Here is an 8,630-nt window from a genome sequence, read left to right as displayed (position 1 = left end):
AACACAAGTATCATCACGTATAAGAAACTGATAACCAAAAGCAGTGCTTGCTTTGCTCTTGGCAAGTTTGCAAACAATGGGATTAGCGCTGTGTCCATTCGCTCCCGTAAACCAGAAGACACCACAGAAACATTTTATTTATATCCACTGAAATATATAGCTATTAAATTGCCTCATAATAGTATCCAATCGAATTGTCTGGTTCTGCTAACTCCTTACTTTCCAAAAAAAAAATGCTGCTGATAAACTCTGAATAATTTTGTGTACTGACCATTTTAGATTTCAGTATTCAACCATATGAATTATAAAAAAAAGAAAGGTTCTGTGTAGACGTCTTCCATTCTCGTATTAAATTGTATTGTTTATCTCAAAACACAGTACTAATACAATTTTGTCTCTCAAAGGTTTTCCACGGACTTATGCAATTGCGCCAAAGATTTTATGCCATGATCCGTGACGAATACTAATATAGATTAAATCACTTGATTTACTTATTCATGTATTTCAAAAATCTATTCACGTATGGGTAATACATTCAGCAAGTCGCTGGTTTGAAAGTTTAGTTTTATTTTCACCTCTGAAATCAAACGTTTGGAGTTACCTTTCCTAACTTGGATTAACAGTGCATTTTACTCTTTAGAATGCCCTTTACTTGTGTGTGTGTTTTAAACTTCGAAGGTTCTTTTTCTAACAACAACTGTATATCGATTTAATACATGAACAAAACCAAAGGACATTTTCAAAGCCTTTAAAAATTATGACAGTTTTTAACCTTGAACGAATCTCTTCACCAAAGTATCAAGATGTTTATTTGAAAAAAACAAACAAACAAAGAAACAAATGTATATAATATAATATATATATATATATATATATATATATATATATACCCAATGGAATCAAGTAAAGTACGTCATTGACAGATTGTCAATAGCAGAGTTTGCTTTGCAAAATAGTATTGAATCAGTACACGAGCAAGGCTGAAGTTAATAGTTGATTAAACTAGGAAGATTGGGTTCAGCTTTTTGTCATTTATTGGGTTGATTGAAAGAGGAAGCCATCATAAAGCACTAGTAATCAGTAAATTCACTATCATTTTCTATTCCGTAGACGGTTTGACGTGTCTTTTAACATGTATGTATTTTGCTTTTCAAACGATTCGAAATGGATCAATGTCTTGTGAACATATACACCCTTTGTATACTAAACGACTTTACAAGGATTTAAAGACATAACCTGCGTCCAAACAATGTACAAATGGAAATATTGTCAACATGTTGTATTAATACTTTCAATTCTAGAGTAGTACACATCTTACTTTAGTTTGTTATTTTTATATGCTTTGCACCTGTGCTAATTTTTCCCTCTTTTTATTGGCATTTGTTTGTGCACTTCTTTGTCATATTATTTGACATCAACATATCCCTTCCGTATAATGATCTGAGTGGAAAGATAAAAAGAAATCTTGAAAACTTGAAAGAGGATGCGTGTCTGCCTCAGTTAGATTCAATGCATATCATGTTATCAATTAGTAATTTGTATTTGATGTCACATTTTATCCCCGTTGAGCACTTCATTAATGCAATAAATGCAGTAAATGCATATCAATTTCATCAAGGATTCTTCCCTAATATCTGTCATTTCATAACCCATTCGATAACTACCGTTCATTTTCATATTTTGTTGTTTGCAATGCTAACATTGATGTATACTAATCGGATAACATATCTTTGTTTTACTTTCCGCTTCCTTTGTGATTAAATCTCAGATGAATTCAGGTAAATGATTGCAATTGTCCATTTTCACTTTGAGCTGTACGAACCTTTTGCCAAGCCCTTTACCAGTTGCAATTTTTTCGGAGAACAAAAAAAAAAACAAAAAACAAACCCCGAATAAACATATTTTACATACAATAACAAATATATTTGTTAAAATTGCGATATTTTCCAAATGTGAAAATGTAATGTCATCTTCACTACAAAACCAGACATTGTGTAAATTCATTCCAAAAAGATTTGCAACTTTTCTCTGTCCTGCTGTTGTTCATTTTATCTGGTTTCGCTTTGTTTTTGGTGCTTTGGTTTGACGTGGTGCCGTGTGCAGTGTCCTTCTACAGTGGTGCCGTGTGCACGTAAAATGGATTCTATATCCCTGACATTGTTTCTTTCATTCCTTCTTCTGTTTCCATTGATAACTATGTTTGCGGATCGTCTTGCGAAAAGATTCAGTATCAGTTTGATAAATCATTTGATACGCATCGAATGTTTTGTGATACACTTTGCTCAATTACTTTCTTGTCAAGTATTCTGATTGATTTCCTTTTTTTATCAATTAAAATCCGTTATCGATGAGCAGTATATGCTTCTTTCCTCTTGAAGAAGATGAATTATAATTTTTTTAATGATCAGGAAATTATATAAACATACAAAACTAAAAATCAGTGATGAATGAATAAAACTAGTTTGAATTTATTCCTTTTTCTTCCAGAGGGAATTCTGTATTACAAATTTCTGCCTTTTCTCATTTTGTTATGCGTGGATGTTTGGCGTCCAAATATTATGGTCATTTCCGTGCAACTCGAAGTATGAGTAAAGAGTGTCGAATAAAAGGGGGTAAACTGGTGTATTGCAGATCCCCATCCTCATCTCACCCCGCCCCCAAGATAAAGAAAAATAAGGAGAATAAACTAATAACTACAATAATGATAATGTGATTAAAAAGAAACAACAATAACAACTGGGGAATGGTCCCTAGATAGTTTATTACTCGCAAATCAAGATGTATAGACTTCAGTTATCTAAAGGCACTTTTTAAAAGTTAGTGAAAATAAATGACTGTCTTCTAGCAAGATTGTATAGTGATTACCTATACCTATGTTAAAGGAATACTTGCAAACACTGACCTACGATGAATACATTTCTCTCTAGATCAGCCTACAACTAGTTTGCCTAATCCGGTTGATGAGATCGCAAATTTGCCAAAATTTGCATAAAGATGCGACCAAGGACATTCTTAATGATCAGCTTAAGTGTATACCTTTAATTCAGTGACCTCCCTGCCTGCCATTCCAAGCAATTTTCTACGGGATGGGATAATCCATTCTTATCATATCTAACGTAGGTGGTTCTTTTGATAACGCAGGAGTATACTGGGCACAGGCTATATATTAGGCTATATTTGATTACGTATCACATTAAGGACGTTCTGCTTCGATTCATGGCGTTACTGTTTATTGGTAAACTGAAGAATAAATATTCTGTCCCACAGCAGATGCCACAAGCACTTGTCTTTTTAGCTTCTCATTCCACAACTTCACAAAATAGTGATCACAAGTAAACAGAACAATAGTAGATATTTCTATATTCTAAGCACGGCTCTGTCGTATTCTGGATAATATAAATCCGTCTTAAAAAAAAAAAGAAAATTACAGTAATGCTGATACAGCTATAGTGCTTGTTGTCGTGATTATGATCTTGGGTTAAGAGATCGTAAATCCTATAAGCTTTAGCATCAGGTCCGTTTTCAACTCTTTGAGATATTTGATTTTGACTGTTCTGTACATATTCAAAAATAAATGACTATTTCAGCAATATCCCCTCCCCTTTTCCTCGTCGAAAATACTCCTTCTCACATGTTAATACTTTAGTTCTTGCTGACTTTCTAGCATACATTGATTGCGTATAGATCAGCGTGAAGTATGCTTTTTATTGATGGAATCAATTATTATGGTCCTCTTTAAGAATTGTTAAGGATCTGGTATTGTCTAGCGGTCATTTGTTTCAAATTTTGCCCTCGTTTTGTTTTGTCATGTCATGTTAGGCCTTTTCTACATCGCACCTACACGTATAAGTAGCATCCATGATGTTGTAAGTTATATATATATTTTTAGGTCGTATGATTATCTCAATGAGGTCATACTTATGGTCATGTGGAGGGGTGATGGGTCTATTGCAAATGTAGCAATTAGAATACCGTGGCTCTTTCTCTCTGGAGCGGGGCATATGATAATATTTTTGCAAGGTCCCCTCGTGGGTTACTTTGTTAAATTCACTCGATATGAACGAAAAGATTGCTTTGCTGTTAGAAGGCTAACCTGCATAGAGAGCATTGATCTTGCCAAGACAAGAAATTGGTTGATGGCGCACTAAAACTTGACATTTCTGTGAGTTTACTTTTATATTATTATAACTGTGAACATTATTATCCAATTACAGATTTTGATCTTTACAAACTCAGTCACCTGATTAGATATGTCAATTTAATGATATTTATATTTTGTTATAATATTAAAATCAATAACATTTCTTTAATGAATGATTTCGATCGCCACTTTTGGATTCGGATAGGCCTTTAGAAATAGACAATGAGTAACATAGCACTAAATAATCTTTACGTAATAAATTTTACGAGACACCATTGGTGTGTAGAAAACCTGAGTCGTAAAATGTGAGTGCCAACTAAAATTAATCATCCAGGGGCCCGTTTCATAAAACTTGTTATCAGTGACAAATGCCACATTTCTATGACAAGTTTGCTCTTAGCCAATCAGATGCAATGATTTCTGTAGCTTGTCACATCTATGACAACTTGTAACTGATGACAAGTTTTATGAAACGGGCCCCTGATTACAAAATATTGCTGAAATCTGCCGTGCTCCGTCTCCTGTTGAATACGAACAGTGGCCGCCATTGTTATTTTCTTGAAAAGAAGGCTTAGAAACTTGATGAAATATCTGACTAATCTTCAAAATATTTTTTTGATATTCCCATATCCAAGAAATAAGTTGCTATCATCAGCGCAATCACAATTAACAGATGAAAAGCATTTATTGTTTATTCATTTATTTTCTCGACACTTATTCCAAGAAGGATGGATAAGCTTATCCTGATTTGCATTTGACTGATTTTTTTTTCCATCGTTGTCTTGTGGTCCGTGTGTCTATTTTTTACATGTTTTTACCTTGATTTTGTGTTTATTCTTGTCAGGCATTGTCAAGACTTTAAATAGTTTCTACGATGTAAGTTGTCTAAAACTACATTAATGATTATACACTTGTACTTGTGGAATTTGGTGATAGTATGGTGATGATGTACAATGGCTGAATAACGATACGATGTAACTGCTGGTCATCTTAAACTCACAGCTTTCGTTCCTACTTTGCTTTTGGTGTAGCATAGATTCCATCGATAAAAAAAAAAGGTGTTCTCCTGGTTTATTATGGCATTTGTATCACCCGTGCTTTGCAAAGTAACTTAGTAGAGGAGGCATATGGGATTATTTAAAGGTATATAGAGAGTACAATCTTCTACTTATCAAATTCATGGTCGCGGATATATTATAATCATATCAAACTGCGGGAATGTCTGACAAATATGAGTGTGCGTGTGTGTGTGTGTGTGTGTGTGTGTGTGTGTGTATTATTTGGATCAGCAGTGTAGCTCTTTTCGATAGAAGGATCAACTGACATTATACCGGGTGTCCCAAAAAAAGCGGAACGGTGGATTTTGAGTACCTTGCGGTCTAAAAGTTATATATCTTTTGACATCATTAGAAAGAGCATCTTCCGCAGAAGACTATGATACCAAAATCATTAAATTTGGTGCAGTACTTTTTATTCTACGCCAATTTCTGAAAATGCAGTCATTGTCAAATTTCGCCGGATTTTTGCGACTTATGAGATAATAACATGAGCGCGACACGCGATCCATACGGTGAACATTGTGTAAGCTCGGTGATCCATGTCAACAAAAGATACAGCTTTCAAATTGGGCACGGGCCAGGAAAAATCAGTGTGTGTATGTGTGTGTCTGTGTGTGTGTGTGTGTGTGTGTGTGCGCGCGCCCAATATGAAAGCGTTATCTTTTGTTGACATGGATCAACGAGCTTACACAATTCACCGTATGGAACGCGTTTCGCACCCAAATTATTATCTCATAAGTCGCAAAAAATCGAAAATGACTGCATTTGCAGAAATTGGCGTAGAATAAAAAGTACTGAACCAAATTTAATGATTTTGGTATCATGGTCTTCTGCGGAAGATGCTCTTTCTAATGATGTCAAAAAATATATCACTTTTAGAACGCAAGGTACTGAAAATCCACCGTTCCGCTTTTTTTGGGACACCCGGTATAGATGATGACTGGCGGGGGAGGGAACATACCGAATGTTCCACCCGACTGAGGGTTTGAAATGCCATTGAGGGATATAGCCTCCCGAAATAGCATTTCAAACCCTGAGGGTGGAACGTTTGGTACATGTTCCCGACAACAAAAGTCATCATCTGTTATATTATATGGGTGAGTCAAATACGTCAAAACACGTCAACGTCAACACCAGCACAACGCACTCGATCGCTCGCTCGCGCAGAGCCCGAGCCAAATTCACTGTGCGCGCGCGGTCCTAGGCCTTCTGTCATTCGTTACGTGAAAATATTTTCCCATGGGAGCACATAGCAAGAATGTTCGCCCATGGGCGAACATAACGAATGTACCTCCATCACATGACTGTGTTTAGCCAATCACTAACCGGTATTTGACTAACCCATTTAATATCATTTAATATTCATTCACATATATTCTCGTGATCAAAGGCATGATGCACTGCTTTTAAAAAAGACAATGCAAGCCCGAGATATGTTGTTGTATTTCAAAAAAGGGGACCCTATTAAAGAATAATTTGCCCCAGACAATACTGACATTCAATCAGACCATAATAGATTATAGATTATTATCATATGTTGTGATGTTGGTGCTACGATATTCGAAATGAAACGCAAGAAACTGATTGGTACTTTTCTGGTGGTTGTGTGGTAAATGAAGGTAATGAAGGGTATTAATGTTTTGCTGTTACTCTATTGAATATTGATGACTGAGGGCAGCATTTAAAAAAGAATGAAATTGCATTAACCTCTTAATATTCGTTAATCTACTCCTAACATTCTAAAAAGCTTTCAACCAATCGACTTACATCATTTCTCGCATCTAACAACAGCTTCCACCATCACCGCTGACCGTGCCTCGTCCTCTAACCACTCACAAGCTTCCATTCACATACCCCGACCGCGCACGCGCAGAGGCGTCTACTCCTACCTCTACGACGGCCGGAGGGGGCGCCCCGTTTTCAAGCCGCTGAGAACACCGCCCTCACCGCCGCCAGCCATGCCAAGAAGTGACCCACGTAGGATGCCTCCGCCCGGTGTCAGCACGATAAATCGAACTGCAGATTCAGAGTACTTTTGACCTTCTCGCAAATTACAGACTTGGACTTTCACTCACGGTGCCATTTAGTGACAATGAGAGAAAACACTTTTCATCCTTACAAGAAATTTTGGAACAGACAACAGACGACTAAACATCGATACATTGCCTCTGTGTCCTCTTGTTTGCATACAATCAAATACGATTGTTTCTTCGATGACACTCTGAGACTTTGAGTTTAAAAAAGAAACATTATACAGCTTCGTGGTTCTACAATAAGTCGCTCATAATATGACATTAGGGAAGCAGATTTTTTTAAAAATAATCTGTGTTTATGAAGTTCTCTAACTGCTGTGTTCAGTCAGATAAGGATCCTGTATATTTCAAAAAATGTAAATCTTGCATTCATTATTATTTTTTATGTATTTATTTATTTATCTATTTATTTATCTATTTATTTATGTATTCATTTATTTGAATTTACTTATCCATTTATTTGTTTATTTATTCTTCCATTTATTTATTTATTTATTTATTTATTTATTTATTTATTTATTTATTTATAAAAACGAACAATCTTGGATCCACACCATCATGTAGGGCTTTCCAACCACATCACAGCCTGATGTGAACTTCTCGTTGTCTGCGGGCGCTAGCATTTAAAAAGCAACGGCCTGAGAAGACTATTTCATTTGGACCAAGCTGATCATCGCCCGGCGATTTGTGGAAGCGTCATCTCTCTTCCGTAACCCATACTACTAATTTCTGGAATACCATAATTTATACTAACCTACAGCAATACAACATAATACAACTCGAACTGGCAATATCGATGTAACGGGTATCTTCCGGTTGACCTTTAACCTTCCTTCCTGCGATTTTCGGCTGCCAGCTCGCAATATCTAATTCATGACTCACCATTCATCATCAATCACTGATGGGCCATCAGTCAACCTCATTATAAATTGGTTTTCCACTCATCTTTCCCTCGTCCGAGGCTTATGCTTTTGTGTAAGTTATAGACAATTTTTTCTTCTATAACTTCGTCCTCTTCTTCTTCTTCTTCTTCCTTCTTCTCTTTCCTTCTTCCTTTCCACTTTCTTTGTTTCAGCTTTCTGTTGTTCTTTTTCTTTTCTTTCACTTCTTTATTTCTTCGAACTAATAATTTGTCATGTTTGTATAAATTATATAGTTTCATTTGTAGTTCCCAAGCTTCCTAAACTCGATCGTAGTGTCAATCATGATGTTTTTCTGTGTGTATGTATGCGTGTTGTGGTGTATTAATACATTATTCGTGGGTACGTTGTATTGCAAAAATTTCAGAACAGATTCAGGACATATTCAGGAATGTGGTATTACTTAGAAAGCTTACCCCTCCTCGCTCCCTACATTGGCCCCTTTTACCAATACCAATAGATAGAATGCAACCACTGA

The sequence above is a fragment of the Diadema antillarum genome, unplaced genomic scaffold, assembly GCF_040938485.1.
Source record: "Diadema antillarum isolate AM-2024a unplaced genomic scaffold, OU_Dant_1.0 scf00000121, whole genome shotgun sequence".
Classification (NCBI taxonomy): Eukaryota; Metazoa; Echinodermata; class Echinoidea; order Diadematoida; family Diadematidae; genus Diadema; species Diadema antillarum.
This window is presented reverse-complemented; position numbering follows the sequence as displayed.